Here is a 20301-nt window from a genome sequence, read left to right on the forward strand (position 1 = left end):
AAGGTGTCGAAAGAGGGGTGGAGTGGGGAGCAACTGCAGACATGGTGGCAAATGCTGCTGGCGGGGTCTGCTGCGTACTACCAGGGCATACGTAAGAGGTGCGGCCACGGGCTGCATAACCGGCGGATGGGGAACAGGCATGGCCACAGGCTGCTGGTGGGCAGTGACGGGAACAGCCTGAGCTACCTCTTTGGCAATAACGTCGCGGAGTGGTGAGGGCAGACGAGAGGACGGCAGCTGCTGCATGAAGGGAGTCAACGACAGTTGCCGAACTACTTCTTCACGCACAAAGTCTTTAATCTCTTGCAGGGTCGGTGAATGATCGGGAACAGAAGTAAGACTGGAGAGCGATAGGCGTGTGAAGGAAATGGCCGAGTCAGGGCGCGCTGCTTCCTCAACTCGTCGAAACTTTGACATAAAGTGACAAGTTCCGCAACGGTGGTAGGATTACGGGCCAAGAACATCTGAAATGCGGCGTCATTTATCCCTTTGAGAATGTGCTGAATCTTCTCCGACTCGGGTATGGCGGTGTTTACACGGGTGCAAAGACCAATATTGTATTCGATGTAACTGGTGAATGATTCCGATAGCTTCTGGGCGCGAATCCGCAAGCGTTGTTCGGCTGTAGACTTGCGGACAGCGGGTCAGCCAAAAACATTAGCAAACGACCTCTTGAAGATGGACAACGTCGTAATGTCGTTTTTGTGGTTGTTCTACCACATTTCTGCCAAGTCAGTGAGGTAAAAGATGACGTTAGGCAACCTGTCTGCGTCATCCCACTTGTTGTTTGCACTTACCAGTTCGTAGTAAGTGAACCAGTGTTCTACGTCAGTCGCATCAGCCCCGCTGAAGACCTTGTGTTCTCGCAAGCGAAGAACGCCGGGGTTGCTGGAGGATAGAGTGGAAGAGCCAGGTTGCGCGTTGTTGGTGGCCATGATGGGAGGTAGCGTTCGGTTGCGCCGCTCCAGGTTTAGGCGATGGCGAATGGCAGTACCCAAGCACAGGTAGGTGACGGCAAATGTCGGCACCCTTCAACAATTTAAAAGGGATTTATTGGCGTGTGTTGCGATGGTGGCCCTACGATGAAACCACGATCGGGACAGAGCAACGGTCAAGCAGATGCCGGCGACAATCAGCACAAGGCGAGCGAGAGAAGGCCAGAGCCCAGTATCCCAGCGGTTGCGATGTTGCTTACCGACGGTGCGTATATATATAATATATATATATATATATATATATATATATATATATATATATATATATATATATATATATATATATATATATATATATATATATATATATATATATATATATAGTCCAGTAGATGCTCCGTGAGCGTTCACAACGTGGTTTATTTCGACCTTTCAGCCAAGAGTCTGGCCTTCATCAGGAATCCTGATGAAGGCCAGACTCTAGGCCGAAACGTTGAAATAAACCACGTTATGATCGCTCACGGAAAATCTACTGGACTATATGCAACGCTACGGCCACTCAACCACCATGCCTATATATATATATATATATATATATATATATATATATATATATATATATATATATATATATATATATATATATATATATATATATATATATATATATATATATATATATATATATATATATATATATATATATATATATATATATATATATATATTGTACCGAAGCATAGTGGCGCCAGCTCTGTGCCAGCGTGAAAGAAGACGTTGACGTCCGTGTGTGGCTTGTGCTTGCCGGTTTCCTGCCTGTACCAGATTGTTGCGGCTGACGTTTCTGGAATAATAACCTGTGCTTTTACGCAACCTTGCTCGTTGCATTTGGTGGAAATGTGCTGGGTAACGTCCTGGAGCTCCACAGCCGTAAGCTACCTTCTCAGTCCGCGATGACCGAGCGCGTCGATCCCCCACAAGGCTCTTCCACGCTGCCAACCGTCATGTGTTCTGGTGTACTTCGTCTGCGTGACCCACCAGTATACAACGGCACTGAAGATCAAGATGTCGAGGACTGGCTGGCAGAGTACGAGCATGCCATCGCGATTAACAAGCGGGATGACCCTGCGAAGCTGATTCACGTCATCTTCTACTTGACGGATTTGGCCAACCTATGGTTCACCAACCACCAAGCCGACATCCCCACCTGGTCGGTTTTCAAAGAGGCCGTCACCTCGTTTTTCGGTCATCCAGCCATGCGTAAGCTTCGCGCTGAACTGAGACTGCGGGGACGATTTCAGCGAAACGGTGAGAGCTTCACAAGCTACATTGAGGATATGATCAGCCTCTGTAGGCGAGTTGATGACAGGATGACGGAGGCTGACAGAATAAAGAACATAATGAAAGGCATTGATGACGACGCTTTTCATATGCTTGTGGCCAAAGACCCACAGACCGTCACGGCCTTGATTCAGTTATGTCAAAGTTTCGATGAGCTGCGCAAGCAACGAGTTTCTACACGTCGCGCTAATACGCAGACAGCTGATATTTCGGCCTTGGAGTGCAAAAGCAGTGGCCCCGACTACAGCGTGTTAATGCCTCAAATTCAACAGTACATCCGGGAGGAAGTTGCTCGACAGCTCTCTCTTGTCGTCACCATCAACGAGACCCCCACAACACTGGACCACTCACTTCGCCGTGCTATTCAGACGCAAGTTGCCGAGGCTCTCCCTTCGCCCACATCCCCAATATCAGTGGCTGCACCGCTGACTTATGCAGAAGCCGTCCGCCGACCTTCTGCCCAACCGCCGCTCCCTTCATACAGTCCAGCCACCAACTACTACAGGTCACCAGTTTCAGTTTGTCCGGTAAATCAGCCCATTTCACCACCTCGAGCACCTGCCAACTCTTGGCGTACTCCGGATAACCGGCCCATCTGCTACAACTGTAGTATACCAGGACATGTCGCGCGCTACTGTCGTCGCCGTGGATTCTATTTTAATGATGTGCAGCATTCCGGCAACATACATCGGCCATCAGAATCGCATGTGACACCTGATTCGCATGACCCCCGCTCACGTCGACCAGACTTCAGCCGACGTCGATCTCCTTCACCCCGTTTTCGGTCTCCTTCCCCCATGCTTCGCCGTTCCAACCACGCCCAGGAGGAAAACTGACAGTCGCAGTTCCTGAGGCAAGAGCTGCGCCACCGACGAAATTTCCAAGGCCTCATCTATCGCCCCCTAACGAGATTGCCGTGTTTGTGGACGGTTTCGCCACAACTGCTCTTGTCGACACAGGTGCCGCTATTTGTATAATCAGTGAAGTGTTATGCCGCAAACTGAACAAAGTGACGACTCCACTGGTTGAAATTTCTTTACGCACGGTGAGTTCGCAACACGTCCAACCTTCTGCCACATGCACTGCTCGTGTTGTGATTCAAGGAGTGCTTTACATTGTAGAATTTGTCGTCCTTCCGCATGCGTCTCATGAAATTATCCTAGGATGGAACTTTCTTTCCGCTAATCATGCGGTTGTCGACTGCGCTCGTGCTCAACTCGCTTTGTTTCCATTCAGCACGACATTCATAAATCTCCCTCGCTCACCCAAAAAGGTGATCGTCGCCGCTGACGTCGTCATTTCTGCTTTTTCGGTCACCGCGGTATCTCTTTTGTGCAACTCCGTTTCCGATTCAACTGCCCTATTTATGCCGTCACAAGAATGCGCTCGTCGCCGGAACCTTGTCGTCCCGTTTGCCGTCATAACACTTGCCGATGGCTCCAGTGCCGTGTACGTGTGCAATCCGTTCCCTTGTCCCGCTACCTTATTGCATGGCGAATGCATTGAGAGTCTTGACACTTATGATGACATCTTTCCTTTCGATGCCCGTTCTGATACGACACCGATGTCCGTGCATGCTGTCACAGCTGGCACCGCGCCCTCACTACCTGACGAAGACGTTCTGTTGCGCAGCGTAGACACCGGCCTTACGCAAGAGCAGCGCAATCAGCTCATTCAACTACTTGACCGTTTCCGCGCCTCCTTCGACCACGGACAACCTCCCTTGGGACGCACGTCAGTTGTCGCTCACCATATCGACACCGGTCATCATACTCCACTTCGTCAGCGCCCCTACCGCGTCTCGCAGGCCGAGCGTGACGTCATCACTCAACACGTCGACGAGATGCTGCAACGTGGTGTTATTCAGCACTCACACAGTCCTTGGACTTCGCCAGTGGTCCTCGTGCGAAAAAAGGATGGCTCCATCAGGTTTTGCGTGGATTATCGTCGACTAAACAACATCACACGCAAGGATGTTTATCCTCTGCCACGCATTGATGACGCCTTGGATTGCCTTCAAGGTGCGGAGTTTTTCTCTTCACTGGATCTGCGCTCTGGATATTGGCAAGTACCAATGGCTGAACCAGACCGCCCAAAAACGGCGTTTGTGACCCCTGACGGCTTATATGAATTTAATGTAATGCCCTTCGGTCTTTGCAATGCGCCTGCGACTTTTGAAAGATTGATGGACAGTGTCCTCAGGGGACTTAAATGGCACATCTGTCTTTGCTATTTAGACGACATAGTTGTATTCTCGGCGAATTTCGAAACTCATCTTTCCCGTCTGGAACAAGTTCTCCAGTGCCTTACGGCAGCCGTGTTGCAACTTAACTTCAAGAAATGTCGTTTTGGCGCCCGCAAACTCACAATTCTCGGCCACGTCGTTTCAAAAGAAGGAATATCGCCAGATCCTGCCAAACTGCGTGCCGTTGCCGAGTACCCCAAGCCTACTACCCTAAAGGAGCTTCGTAGTTTCATAGGCTTGTGTTCCTATTTTCGGCGTTTCATTCGCAATTTTGCCTCTATAATTGCCCCTCTGACTCAGCTTCTCTCCCGTAGCACGGACCTCTCTGGCTGGAATTCCCACTGCGATGAGGCATTCACGGCGCTACGCCGGCTACTCATCTCTCCGCCAGTTCTCCGCCACTTCGATCCCAATGCACCCACTGAAATTCACACGGATGCAAGCGGTGTCGGCCTCGGTGCCATTCTCGCTCAACGCAAGGATGGCTGCGACGAGTACGTTGTCGCCTATGCCAGCCGTACACTAACGAAGGCAGAGTCCAACTATTCCGTCACGGAAAAGGAGTGCTTGGCTATCATTTGGGCTATAGGAAAATTTCGCACCTACCTTTACGGACGCCAGTTTGATGTTGTCACAGATCACCATGCCTTATGCTGGTTAGCGTCCATGAAAGATCCTACTGGCCGCCTCGCTCGTTGGGCTTTACGCCTTCAGGAATACGATATCCGTGTTGTTTATCGCTCAGGACGCAGACATTCAGACGCCGATGCACTATCCCGTTCTCCACTGCCTCCTGACCTTGCCTGCTTATCAACTGCCATTTGCGATTCGTCATCGTTGAGCATCACTGACATGCCATCCGAACAGCGCAAGGATCCCTGGATCAATTCTTTGCTCAACGTCCTCTCTCACAGTTCGTCAGAAACGACTTCACGCTACCTCTCTCGTCAAGCAAGACACTTTGCTGTCCGTGAAGGCTTGTTGTATCGCCGCAATTACGTGACGGATGGCCGTAGGTGGCTCCTTGTCATCCCTCGTCATTTGCGTTCGGACATCTGCGCTGCCTTTCACGATGACCCCCAGTGTGGCCACGCTGGAGTATTTAAGACTTACTCTCGCCTTCGTCTAAGATACTACTGGCGCGGCATGTATCGGCACGTTCGCCAGTACGTTCGGTCATGCACCACGTGTCAACGACGCAAGACGCCTTCTCACAGCACTGCTGGCCCTTTGCAACCCTTAACCTGCCCAGCGAGACCATTCGACCGCGTCGAAATTGATATTTATGGTCCTCTACCCGACTCTCTTCGGGGCAACCGGTGGATTATCGTCGCCGTGGATCATTTAACACGCTACGCTGAAACATCTGCGCTGCCTGCTACCACTGCGAAAGACGTTGCGTCCTTTCTCCTTCACCATCTCATTTTGCGACACGGTGCACCTCGTGAATTACTCAGTGACCGTGGACGCGTGTTTCTCTCGAACGCCGTCGACGAGCTACTCAAGGCATGTCGCACTGTTCATAGGAAATCCTCGGCATACCATCCCCAAACCAATGGCATGACAGAACGCTTTAACCGTACCCTTGGAGATATGCTTGCCATGTACGCCTCTGACGACCACACTAATTGGGACCAAGTGCTCCCTTTTGTCACGTACGCGTACAACTCTGCGCCACAAACAACCACTGGCTTTTCTCCTTTCTTCCTTCTGTACGGACGTGAGCCATCATGCTCCTTGGACACCATTCTCCCTTACAGGCCTGATGTTTCCGAAGCGACGCCTGTTTCCGAAGCAGCTGCTTATGCCGAAGAGTGTCGTCAACTCGCTCGCTCATTTAGCGCACAAGACCAATGGCGCCAGAAAACTGACCACGATTCCTCTGCGTCTACTGTACACTATAACCCAGGAATGCTGGTTTGGCTCTGGGTCCCGTCTACCCCTCCCGGTCTTTCCCCGAAGCTTTCGTCGAAATACCATGGCCCCTACCGTGTGGTACGGCAAACATCTCCTGTCAACTATGAAGTTGAGCCCATTGATCCACCCTCGGACCAACGCTGCCGTGGGCGTGAAACAGTACACGTATCACGCCTCAAACCGTGCTATGACCCCCTTGTCGTGTCCTTTCCCTAGGTCGCCAGGTTGGCTCCTTTCTGCGCGGGGAGTAATTGTACCGAAGCATAGTGGCGCCAGCTCTGTGCCAGCGTGAAAGAAGACGTTGACGTCCGTGTGTGGCTTGTGCTTGCCGGGTTCCTGCCTGTACCAGATTGTTGCGGCTAACGTTTCTGGAATAATAACCTGTGTTTTTACGCAACCTTGCTCGTTGCAATATATATATTTAGGGAAGAGAACAGACGCCGTATCAACGAGACTGTAGACGAGATACATTTCAGACCAGCAGTAGCAGCGTCACCGGTTGACCAGTGACCGAACGGAGACAACCCTTCGTTCTTTGTAAGGCGCACACGCGTGTCGTCCGCTAGAATTAATCATCATGCGTGCAAGTAGGATAATCCCCAGTGACAGAAGCACTGTTTCAGAGCATTTCAATGTTGACGTCAATGGGAAAGTAGTAGGGCTTCACGCACGCAACATGAACAATGTCGGTAGCCTGTCGCGCTCTTGAAGGCGACAGAGCGACAGGACCGATTTCATGTGTCAAACGAGTAACCACACGAAGGACTCGTTATGGACCGGTGCACCGAGTAGACAGTTTTTCTGAAAAACCAAATTGACGGGTTGGAGACAACAGCAGGATCGACGAATTGGGCGAAGTGTATGGCATGGTGTGGTAGGTCATACAAACGCTTTTGCTTCCCTTGAAATGTCAGAAAGCGAGTACGGGCGATTTCGCGTGTGTGAGTGGCCCGACTGATAGCGTCCATGGCATATTCACTGGCCGGTACTACAGGGGACGGGATCACGGTGTCTAGAGGTAATGTTGGTTCTCAGCCAAACAACAGGAAGAATGGAGTGCAACTGGCAACGTCCTGGCGCGAAGAATTACAGGCAAACGTGACGTATGGCAAGTTGTTAACACAAGATCTTATTCGGTGTGGTTGGAAAAAACGTGGTACTTAGCGAGCATGTCTGTAAGAGCTCAATTCAGACGCTCTGTTAGCCCATTGCTCTGTGGTCTGTGACTTAGAGAGCTTGTGCCTCGTTTCAAAGGACTGCAAGATGGCGGCTATGACATTTCATATAGAGGTGCGGCCAGGGTCGGTAGGCAGCTGCCGTGGACCTCCGTTTTGCAAAATTACGTCTTTTTGGAGGAAATCGGCAACATCTGTGGCGCAGCTTGTCGGAAGAGCTCATGTGATGGCTTAACACATGGCGTAGTTGGGGGCCACGGCTATCCACCTGTCGCCCGAGGAAGACAAGGGGAAAGGGCCAAGAAAATCTAAGCTAACGCGGAAAAAGGGTTCTGACGGAATGCCAAGTGCTTAAAGGTGTCCGCCGGGAAGCGTCGACTGTTTTTTGTGGCGCTTACAATTCTCACGAATTGCAGCGTATCTTCTGACTGAGCATGCCAGTGCTGGCCAAAAGAAAGCGTCGGCGTATCCGGTCATCAGTGCGCGACACACCAAGGTGACCGGCAGTCGGAAGGTCATGAAGTTTGTGTAGAACTTCCGAGTTAAGGTGTTTTGGAATGACAAGCAGCAAGGCCGGTCTATCTGGCTCAAAGTTTTGTCAGTATATTGCAGCATTGCGAGGAAGAATGAGTAACGATACTTATCGGGCGATGTTATTTCGGGCGATAGCACGCAAGGACGCATCAGGGCGCTGCTCGTCACCGATGTGTGTCATTTGCGAAACGGAAGAGACGCAAGGGTCCGTGCAAGTGTCAGGCATAGTACTCGGTTCAGTGACCAGGTAGCGGGACAGGCAGTCTGCGTCCTGATATAGGCGTCTGCACTTGTATGTCACCATGTAGGTATACTCTTGCAGTTGCAGAGCCCAGTGCCCGAGCCGGCTACCAGGATCCTTCAGTGACATAAGCCAACATAGGCCATAATGGTCAGTCATTACAGAGAAATTCGCGTAATATGAATATCGGCGGGAGTTTGAGATTGCCCAAACAGGGGCAAGACATTCACGCTCTGTAATGGAATAGTTGTGCTCAGCAGCTTTGAGGAGGCAGCTGGCGTAGGCGACAATTCAGCTGTGTCCCCGTTGGGCTAGGATGGCTCGGATCCCGTGACAACTAGCGTCGGTTCGGAGTTCTATCGGAGCGGATGGGTCCAAGTGAGCCAACATAGGTGGAATTGTCTGTGGCGTGATTAGGTAAGAAAAAGCGGCAGCTTCGGCGGTACCCCACGTTAATGTTGCGTTTTGGGGGCAAAGCTCTCTATGCCGTGGGCCGGGCGTCCTAGATGTATGTAGCAATAGTAAGTAGCCACCTCCACTGCCGGACTACAGGAGCGGCACGCGCGCACCTTTTTAATTGAAAAGAAAACCAGCGCACTGATTTATAAATAAAAATATAGCTGATTCATACTAACAAAGATAACATACAGAAACGAGTAGTCGTGACCTAATCTTCATGAAATTTTGCCTTGAATTTTACGCTTAGTGCATAGTATCAGTAGAACGCACTTTGAGCACCATCTGATCAGGAAGGGTTGCCATGTTAAACTTGCTGGAGTTAACCTCCTTGTTTTCAAGAACCTATACAGCAAGGTTGAACGAGGGTTCGGCAACTGTGTTGTGCATATAGTAAACTAGTATATGGTCATAAACTATAGGCAGTGAAAGGTGGGAAGTAGACACGAAGCGCTGGCCGTAAGTAGGTGCGCGTGTGCCACATCTCGTTTAGTTCTTTTCTTGTCCTGCATATATATATTCGGCATCTTGGAGGTACTTCTATATGCTGAATATATGATGAAAAGATGTGACGTGGCGGTACCTGGAGCGTTCAGTAAATGGACGGACGGACAGGCAGGCAGAAGCAAAGACGGACTCATGGGTAGACAGACGGACAGACGGACGCACGTTCGGATGCACGCGTGAACACGGAGATGGATGCACGGACGATCGCACATACAGTTGCATGGACGAACCGACGGACGCTCGCCAAATTGTAAGTCTATGTTGTACAGATTTCAATGTTTTCAAAGGCACCTGTGCCTTTTTTCTTCTTTCCTCCCCTTTATTCTTATGAATAACATGAATGTGCCACATTACGTGTGATGTTTCTTCTCGACGGCCAGGGATCCCCCGGAGTTGATACTAATTCCCCGTGAAACCCGCGACCCTATCACCATCACTCCCATTCAGCGAAATATACACCCCGAATACAACAGAGGCAGGTGCCCTGCGCGGGCGACCGCTATTTTCAAGCGCATAGACATGGAAGCGGAAAACGTCTCGTTCGTGGACGCCGCTGGCTATCACAACAACCGAGACTTCATCGCGGTCGCGGTATCATCCGCGCAGCACATTCTTAACTTTGCCATAATTCTCAACCGAACCCCCAGAGTGGCGAAGCAAATAGCTATAGCTATAGGTAGACTCAACAGCAAACGGGAACTCATCTACACCCACTCCAGACCGGCCATCAAATCCTTCGAACGTGAAGTCATCTCCAACCAGGCGTTACGTATCCTGCGCAGAGCGGACCCGAGCGTCCTGAAGCACCACACTGTCATCTGGTTTTCCGACAATCTCAGCCAGGTGCCGGGTGCCTCCTCCAATCTCAATCACATCGTCCTTGATGCAGCGCACGCACTAACTGACCGCGCCGCCACAGGGCAGCTCATCTTGCTGAGTTAGATACCAATCGGAATACGCCTATAACGTACAACTACATAACAAAGCATTTTTACTTTGAACACCGCAATTTTCTACCCCCAAACTCGAAACTTAACAGGCCTCAGGCGCTAACCCTACGCCTATTACCGACACGCACGCACCGAAGCCTTCCCAAGCTTCGCGTTAATTATCCTGATGCATACCACAGCGACACATGCCTCTCGTGTAGACCCACGGTGACACTGCCACACACCTTTGGGAGTGTAGAAAAGCTTCTATTGACTCTTTCCAAACTAGTGGGAGAGGTCCCTCAGAAGCTCACTTTTCGCCGACCAGCAATGGGCCGTTCAGCAGGCCCACGATGCGGCCGCCAGGTACTCCATGTCGGTCCCTACGTGGGAGACGCCCGCTAAGCGCTAAGCGTGTCCTGAAGGACTGAAATAAAACTTTTTCATTCCATTTCCTAAAGAATGAAACATTTTGTTGTTTAACCTTGTTTTTATTATATGTTGCCACTATCTATATTGTAGCACTGAATTCAAATGCTATAATTCTAGCATAGTTTTGTTTTCTACTTGACGACTTGCTGATAGACTTTGTAGGTGGCCGGGTCTTTGGCAAGCCGCAGCACTGCGGCTTTTTCTCGCTATCCCTATATTTCTTAAGGAGAAATAGTTGAAAGCTGAATGGACGCACGGACGGAGGAATGGACGCAATGGTCACACAGACAGATGTAGGGACGGATGGAAGCAGGAATGAACGGGCGGACGGACGCTTCACTCCCCTCAGCATCATTCACTCTGTAGATATGCTATGATTTTTTTCCTTTAGAAGCTCAGTGAGGGGTCCAGCGATAGTGGCAAAATCTTTCAGGAACCTTTTAAAGGAGGAACAAAGTCTAACAAAACTGCAGACGTCTTTGACTGACTGAGGTAGAGGAAAACTGGTAGTGAGTGCACAATTTTTCTCCGGGTTCGACAGCACACCAATGCGTCGACAAGGTGGCCTAATACTGTATTTTGCCGGCGCCAAAAGTGACACTTCGATGAGTTTAACTGAAGGTCAGCAGTGCATAATACGTGGAGAAAATGCTGAAAGTGGGTCTCAAATGATCGAGAATATACAAGGACATCGTCCAGTTAACAAATACATGTTGACCATTTGAATCCTTGTAGCAGAGAGTCCTTCATACGCTCCAACGTGGCTGGGGCTTTGCATAGACCAAACCACATAAATTTGAACTGGTATGGGCCATCTGGAGTTACAAACGCCGTCTTTTATTGGCGTGCGAGAAGAGAAAAATGGTCTAGAGTTCGGGGTTGTTCAAGTACTGCGGCAGCAGCGGGAAACATGGTCAACTTGGTTGTAGCGGAAGCAGATCGGTTTGTCGTCGGCAGTTCTCTATTCCGTCAAATTGCGGGGTCGCGGAAGAAATTATTAGTCATGGCGAGGTGCATTTATTGCCATCGGTATGGAGACGAATCGGGAGACAGAGCAGGCCACAGGAAATCCGAGCTATGCGATTTCTCGCCTCATAATGGCTTGAATAACAGAGAGCGTCGGAGGCGTTTGTGTGGCCGCATGGGTGAGTGTAAGTGAAGGAAAAGGCACCGGAATTGACGCCTCAAGCTCCCGTCGAGCTATACGTGTCACGTTCTCCTGCATGGGTGGTGTGGTACTGAGATCGATGCAGGTTGATTTAACAGCCATGTTTGATAGCTGCGTAAATTTAGGGGGACACGGCGGTTTTTTGCCATTTCGAAGCGGCGGCGTTCCTTATTAGTCATATCGATTGCCATGACGTTAGTGTACACGAGCAAGTTTAAGGCGTCGTCCGCGCTGCCCTTGAAATTGTGACCCACCTTGTCACTCTCTGTCATTTGCTCGTCCACTTTACGACACAACGCGCACCTGTCTTGAATGTACGAGACATACGACTCAGTTGAAGGCTGTACAGGCCAGTTCGTTTCGCGCTTCCATTACACAACCGGACGGGTCCGCGAAGATAAGATGTCGCGTAGTCGCTCCTTGAAGTTATACCTGCTGATGAGGTCGGGTAATATATATATATATATATATATATATATATATATATATATATATATATATATATATATATATATATATATATATATTGAGATCTAACAGACAATGATGCCAAGGAATGTATGGAGAAGGTATTAGACCACTTGTATTACAAAAAGAGAGGGAAAAGACAACTTGCCTTAAGCAGGACCCGAACCTGCCACCTTCCAATAACGCGTTCGATGCTCTACCTCTGAGCTACACGGCGGCTATCGCCCCAGCCCATTTATTGAGTTTGTATGTGAGTATAAACGTGGGAGTGTCAGTCAGCGCCACATGTAGCCATGGAGGCGAGTGCGGCACATTCTTTATGAGCCTGTTTCGCGTCACGTATCACGTGAACGTATTACGAGCTGGTAGCTGACCAATAGTCCCTCGTATACAACCTAACGGCACCAAGTCTGCCAGTACAAGATTCTCGTAATGAATAAGGGAAAAAAGTGTATACGTAAGGGCTCGTTTTTCCGTGTTTTGACACAATAATAAGGAGATCTAACAGACAACTGTGCCAAGCAATGTATAGGGGAAGTTATTAGACTAACTGTAATATAAATGTGAAGAAAATAATTGGGTCGAAAAATGACTTGTCGTGAGCAGGAACCAAACCTGCATTCGTCGAATAACGCTTTCGATGCTCTATTACAGAGCTACCACTGCGGCTATCACCCCCCGCCTATTTATTGGGCTTATATGTGAATTCAAACGCGGAAGTGTCAGTCAGTGCCACCTGTAGCCATAAAGGCGAGTGTGGCACACTCTTTAGGAGCCTGTTTGTTGTCACTTTGCACGTGGATTTATTACAAGCTGGCAGCTGACCAATAGTCCCTCCTACACAACCTAACGGTACATTCCTTGGCATTATTGTCTGTTAAAATGCAAGAATATGTTTTAAAAACGCGGAAAAACGAGCCTCTAAATACACTTCTTTCCTTTATTTATTAATGACAATCTCGTACTGGCAGACTTGGTGCCGTTAGGTCGTAAACGCGGGACTATTGGTCAGCTGCCAGCCCCTAATCCGTTCACGTACTACATGACGCCAAACAGGCTCATAAAGAGTGCCACATTCGTTCCTTGGCAACAGGTGACGCTGACTGACACTGCCACGTTTAAATTCACATATAAACACAATAAAGTGGCTGGAGAAATAGCCGTCATGGTAGTTCAGTGGTAGAGCATCGAACGCGGAAGGTCGCAGGTGCGGTTCCTGCTCGCGGCAAGTTATCTGCTCAACCAGTTTTCTTTTTTCACATTTAGATAACAATTGGTGTAATAACTTCCACTCTACATTCGTTGGCATTATTGTCTGTTAGAGCTCATTATTGTGTCAAAACACAGAAAAACAAGCCCTTGAGTATACATTTCTTTCCCTTATTCAATAACGATGGTCTCGTACTTGCCCACTTGGTGGCGTTAGGTTGTATACGAGAGACTATTGGTCAGCTGCCAACTCGTAATAAGTTCACGTGCCAAACAAGTTTATGAAAATTGTGTCACACTCGTCTACATGGCTACAGGTGGCGCTGACTGACACTCCTGCGTTTCAATTCACATATGAGCCCAATGATGTGACTGAACTGATGCCCTTTCTCCGCCTCTTCTGGAACAACCTGCTGTCGTACAACCCCTTCAGTGGGCCCACGAGCAGCACCCGTGGCACGATGCCTCATGTGCAACTGTTCTTGACTTCGCAGCTGCGGAAGTGTTTAGCTCTTGGCGCTAAACGGAGTGATAATTGCAAAGTTTGACTGCTCTCTTGCCCACTTGTTTTGTGTACGACTGCTTCTGATTGCCTCGAGACACCGCTGTTGTTATTACAAAGTTGTGATGTCAAGGACAACTAGAGGCCTATGGAGAAGAAATCGTCAGCGGACATACTTTTCTCGAACTATGTCCAAGAATCACAAACTGATCAATTGAGCACTGTTTTACTGATGCTAAAAACGTACAGAAGGTGACTGCTGAACTAACAAAAGGCCAGTCAAAGCTGAAATCAGATATATAGCTGTAAAAACCAGCCAGAACGCTGTCAAAACAAAGTCCACTGACATTTTTGGCCATCTTGACTCGTTTGAAAGTAAATCTACAGCGCTAGACACTGTTTGCGAAGATGTTTCCACAATCGAAGAGAGAACTGAGCGGTCGCAAGAGCAACAGGGCAGCATAGTCTCGCACTTGAGCGACTAGGAGGACAGATATAAGGCGGAAACATTTTATTTTACATGATATACCCGATTTCCATGAATCGTGCCTCCAAACTGAACAGAAGAAAACTCTGGAAGTTATATCGTCGGCGATGGGAAATATTTTCTGTACAATTCATTTGAACAAGCGAATTGAATTGGGAGTTTCTCTTTTTTTGACGCAAAATGCCGTTCTGTCACTATGAAGCTATCGAACTTTAACGTTCAAGAAATAAAAATTTCGTCGCGCAGTATGCTGGCAAGTAACACTATTTCAGTATCTGAGGATTACCCGCCGGGGTCAGGGCTTGCTAGGAAAAATCTTTTATAATTCGGTAAAAAGCAGCCAGACCCCTTATCACTTCAATCACGCTATACCAGACTCTTCAATGATAAGCGATGTTTTATGTAGTACCAACAAGTGACAACAATAGGCGGGTTCCAAGTCATGTTACGGAACGCGCAAGCGGACTTGTCAATTCGCGTAATCGCCCTCCTACATAGGAATGCGCGAGGAGCATTGGCACACCTTTAATAGCGCAAGCCTCGGTGCTTGTTTTTAACGATAGATGTATGCTAAACAAGCACAAGAGCTTTCTTCGCTCGTCGATAGCTGTAATTGAAGTATCGTTGCAATAACCATGTGCAAGACTGTAAAATCGTTGACTTGCCACGTTTTCGTATGTTTCGTTGCGATCACACTGCTCGACAGCGCGGTGGTGTACTATTTGCTACTTCTCAATTTTTAAGTGCCATCACGTCAACTTTCAGAGTCACGTTGAAGTTGTGTCCACTTGCGTCGATGTTTGCCACCCTAAAACGCAATAGTTGTTTGCTACCATCCTCTCTCTTAACCACCCACGTTTACTTCTGACCTTCAGGATGTGTCAAACGCACTTGGATTGCGGCACCCTTCTAAACCCATATTATTATTGGCCTTGTCAACTTTCTCAGCATATGTTGGGATACTGACCCTCTATGCTGCAATCTTTTCCTTTCACAATGTGAGGAATTTGTTCATTTCTGCTGGTTATACTCACTGACACAATTAGTAGGAGCCAACAAGAGCCTCGAACAACGTCGCTAGTTTCCTCAACCTGATTTTATGTTCTCATCCTGTCATTGTTACCAATGTTGCATGCATACCTGGCTTTAGTGATCACCTTGCTCTCTCGTTCATCCTATTATTTCGTGATAAATCCAACTATCATAAAAGTCAAGATATTGCTATATTAACGCGAACTGTGACGACAATAATGCTGAGCTAGTCAGCTTCCTTGAACCCTTTTTCAACCGTTTTGATTACCACACGGTGAACGAGCACTGGATCATGTTTAAAAATAAAATACTTCAGCGGACCCACAAAGTTGCCCTCTCGAATGAAATATTCTCTAATGTAAGGAAGCCCTAGTTTAACGCACAGTTAAAAAGGCTTTCTAGCAGAAAAAAGTTTATGTATCGAATAGCAAAAAAAGTGCTTTGGCATCGAAATGGCATGCGCACAAAATCTCTAAGAGCGCCTATATAGTGGCTTGCCAAATAGGTATTCCACGTGCACAGATTGCCGACAATGCTTGTAAACCATCGCAAAAATGTTTGAGAGTTATGAACACTTCTAGTGGAAATTTTGTGGCATTGATCAATTCAATCGGTTTACCGGTATCTGATGATGTATGCCCCCACTTCTCAATTCTGCTTTCTGTAACAATTTTGTCGTGCTTTTAAATGAGAAGCATTTCTTAACAAACTTCGGTGACTTTGAGGATATCTATCTATCTATCTATCCATCTATCTATCTATCTATCTATCTATCTATCTATCTATCTATCTATATATCTATCTATCTATCTTTCCACCTACGACATTTAGCTCTCCTAGCCGTTTCTATAATGGTATCAATACCAAACTTGGTATGGCATAACATGACTGCATAAAGAACATGTTGCACTAGTCATAACAATAAAATCATGATATGTGTGTCATGAATGTCATGATGTACTATTCATGGTCCTGTAGCTCTTGTGGTGGTTTATTTCACATGGCATGGTGCAAAACTGGTATGGTATGACACGATTGCATGACGAACACAAGAGCGCCAGATCCTAACAAGAAAATCATGATATGCTTGTCATGTACCTACATGTGTACATGTCACGCTCATGATGCGCTCGCGGCCGTTTTACTAGCGTCAAATATACCAAATTTGGTATTGCAGTACGTGAATGGATGACGAAGGTACGTGACTGGTGCAAACATGATTATCATGAGATGCGTGACTTGCACCAACATGACTACGCGCCTCGCTCATGACGCCCTGGCGGCCATTTTGCTCGCTTCGAATGTACTAAATATAGTAATACGGGACGTGTATAGATGATGAAGGTATCATACTGGTGCAAACATAATAAACATGAGATGCGTGTCATGTAACATCATGATGTCACAAACCGAGTGCTCAAAAAAGGGCGCACCGCCTAATTCTCGTGACGAAGCGCCGAGAGGTCAACGATAAAAAAAAGCATCCACACACTCCCCGGGCGCGCGTCCCTCTCTCTCGGAAGGCTAGGTTCGCCAACGAACCTCCTCGCATCGGCGGCCGAGCAAGCCCTAGAGAGTTCTCGATGAAAAGGGGCGTAGTGATGCAGGGTTACGTCATCCGTTGCGGACGGCCCTCGTACCGTCTCGCCCTTTCCCCAGCCTTCGCTGCGTATCGCGCCAACGAAATGATGAAAATTTTCTGGAATCGCGCGCGGAAGGTATTTAACCGAGCAGCGGAGATGGGAGATCAAGAGAAGAAGGAAGTTAGCACCAGAGTGCGTAAAGTATCCCGCCGCATCTGTCGGTGAAGGTTTTGCCCTTAGTTAATTAGCAGGAGAAGAAGAAGGTATGCGCCAGAGTGCGTAGGGTGTTCCGCCTTGTGGGCGCAGCCTTTTGTCTTCCGTGAAAAAGGAGGAGAAGAAGAGGATTCCCACCAGAGGGGTGAAGACTCGAGCTTGATTGATTGATATGTGGGGTTTAACGTCCCAAAACCACTATATGATTATGAGAGACGCCGTAGTGGAGGGCTCCGGAAATTTCGACCACCTGGGGTTCTTTAACGTGCACCCAAATCTGAGCACATGGGCCTACAACATTTCCGCCTCCATCGGAAATGCAGCCGCCGCAGCCGGGATTCGAACCCGCGACCTGCGGGTCAGCAGCCGAGTACCTTAGCCACTAGACCACCGCGGCGGGGCAAGACTCGAGCTTCAGGCAAGAGTGTGTGTCTACCGCTATTGAGCGAAGACGCGTGGCAACAGCTGCATGTGTGAAGCCGACGTTTTTCCGGCGAAGTTTGGAGCTTGGAGAGCAGCCAATTGAAGACGCGAGGTTTCCTGGAAGAGAAACTTCGGGGGCAGCGGAACGGCAACAGCGCTGGACTTTGAGTAAGTGATTCTCGGAAGAGCATCATTCAGACTTTTGTTCCAAGGACTTTGGACTCAATGAGTTTTCGAACTCTATCGTCTTTAAGTGCCTTGGTTGTTGATACACTTGACTCTTTTGTAGAGCAGATTGTTGTTTGTGTCCGTGGTTTTGAGTGTGGCTGATGGTACTGTGTAGTACATTGTTTGATTGGTATCATATTATATTCAACGATTGTCGAGTGTGCATATTTGTGTATCGTTTTCATCTGCCATTATTGAGAATATAATTTTGCTTTGTTTATCAACTCTCGGCTCTGACTTGTTCTTTGGGCCACGGTCGGCGTCCGCTGGCGCGCCAAATAGGACCACTTCTAAATTGTCCACGCTTTCGTGGTGCGGTTCAAGAGCGGATACCTCGGCCCTTGGAATTAGCCTGGCAATCGCCTCCCGAATTAACGGGACCTGTGACAATTATTCTGACGTCTGCGACAGGACCTTTTGGTGCAAAGTGTGTCGAAAGTAGTGAGAAAGAGCCTCGAGTTGTTGATAGTGCTATCGGAACAATTTTGCGTGTTGCTCACTGTTCTCGTTAACGAGTGCAGGGGAGTGTTCGTTAGACTGATTTAGGCAGATACTTTTTGCACGCGGCAAGACTTCATTTGCGAGACACAGTGGATCTCGAAAAGTTAGTAGCTCTTGGTGAGAAGATGCGTCTTTCTGGCGCCGAACTATGAAAGTGGGTAAGTCAGAAGGATAAAGAGGCGGTGGAGAGAGAGAGAGAGAGGTTGGCAGCTGAGAGGGCCAAGGAAAAAAAAGCAGCTGAGTTGGCACGAGAGAGGCTGGCAGCTGAGAGGGCGAAGGAAGAGAGCAGTAATTGAAGTTGGAGCTGGAGAGAAAAAGTTGGCAGCGAAAAGGGCGAGAGAAGAAAGAGAGGCAAAGGAGCGACAGCTGAAAGAAGAAAGACACCAGCAATTGATGTTGGAGCTGGAGAGAAAAAGTCTGGCAGCTGAGAGGGCGAAAGAAGAAAAAGAGGAAAGGGAACGGCAGTGACAGCACGAGATGGAAGTCGAGCGGCTCCGTTTGCAACAGCGAAGTGAAACTACGGTCCAAGCTAGAGTTCAAAGCAGCGAACGGGAAGAATATGGCTTCCGCTTGAACCCAAGCAAGCTGCCCGTAGCGTTTGATGAAAGGAAGGACGACCTTGACGCGTACCTTCACAGATTTGAGACGATTGCAAGGAGCCAGAATTGGCCGGAACATCAATGGGCAACTGCTTTGAGTACTGGCTTGAGTGGTGAAGCACTCATAGTTTACGGCAGGCTGACGCCGACCGATGCAGCCAACTAGGCAAAGGTGAAAGCTGCTTTGCTGAAGCGATTTAGATTTACTCTGGAAGGGTTCCGGGACAGATTTCGGACAGGAAATTCAGCTGATGGTGAGACGGCTACGCAGTATGTCGCCCGACTTTGCCATTATTTCGACAGATGGATTGAACTATCAGGGAAAGCGCAGGAGTACGATGAGCCTAGAGAGCTCCTAATTAGAGAACGATTTCTTACTAGTTGCCACACAAGCCTGTCGCTGTACTTGAAAGAGAGGTGAGCTAAGTCACTTGAAGACATGCTTAAATTGGCTGATCAATTCATGGAAGCGCAAGGTGGAACTAATTTGGCCCAGGTCACGAAGGAGTGTCCCGAAGATTTGAAAAATTCGGCACCCGAACAAAAGAAGCGTGCACCGGAGAGTGTTTCGCGATGTTTTCTGGGTAACCGAGTGGGTCATCGTGCGAGCAATTGTCGTACTAACATTACGAGCCCTACGGTAGTAAAATGTTTTAAGTGGGGTCAGACTGGGCGCAAAGCAGACGCATGTCGTAACGTAGCGAGTGAAACTCACCAGGTATCCTGTGTGCTAGCAGCACCAAAATCCGATGATAATGCCGTCACCGACGGATTGGTAGAGTTGAAAACTGGGGAAAAACTTCCTATTGTGGGTGCAGTAATGACAAAACAGCCAACCGGTGTTACGAAGGGAATGCCAACGCTGCCTGGAAAAGTTGCGGGCACAAAGGTTACGGTGTTAAGAAATACCGGTAGCTCCACTATCATCGTGCGAAGAAATTTGGTGCGGGAAAGTGAGTTAACAGGCAAAACGAAACTGGTTTGCCTAATTGACAGTACGGTTCGGATGCTTCCCGAAGCAGAGATAGAGGTTGAAACCCCGTACTTCAGCGGGAAGGTTAGGGCTCTATGCATGACGACCCCCCTGTACGACCTCGTCATCGGAAATATCGACGGGGCACGAGGGCCGAATGATCCAGAATGTTTGGGGGAAGACCCGAAGATGGTGCTCCCGCT

This window comes from Rhipicephalus microplus, chromosome 5 (genome assembly GCF_043290135.1).
Source record: "Rhipicephalus microplus isolate Deutch F79 chromosome 5, USDA_Rmic, whole genome shotgun sequence".
NCBI classification, from domain to species: Eukaryota; Metazoa; Arthropoda; class Arachnida; order Ixodida; family Ixodidae; genus Rhipicephalus; species Rhipicephalus microplus.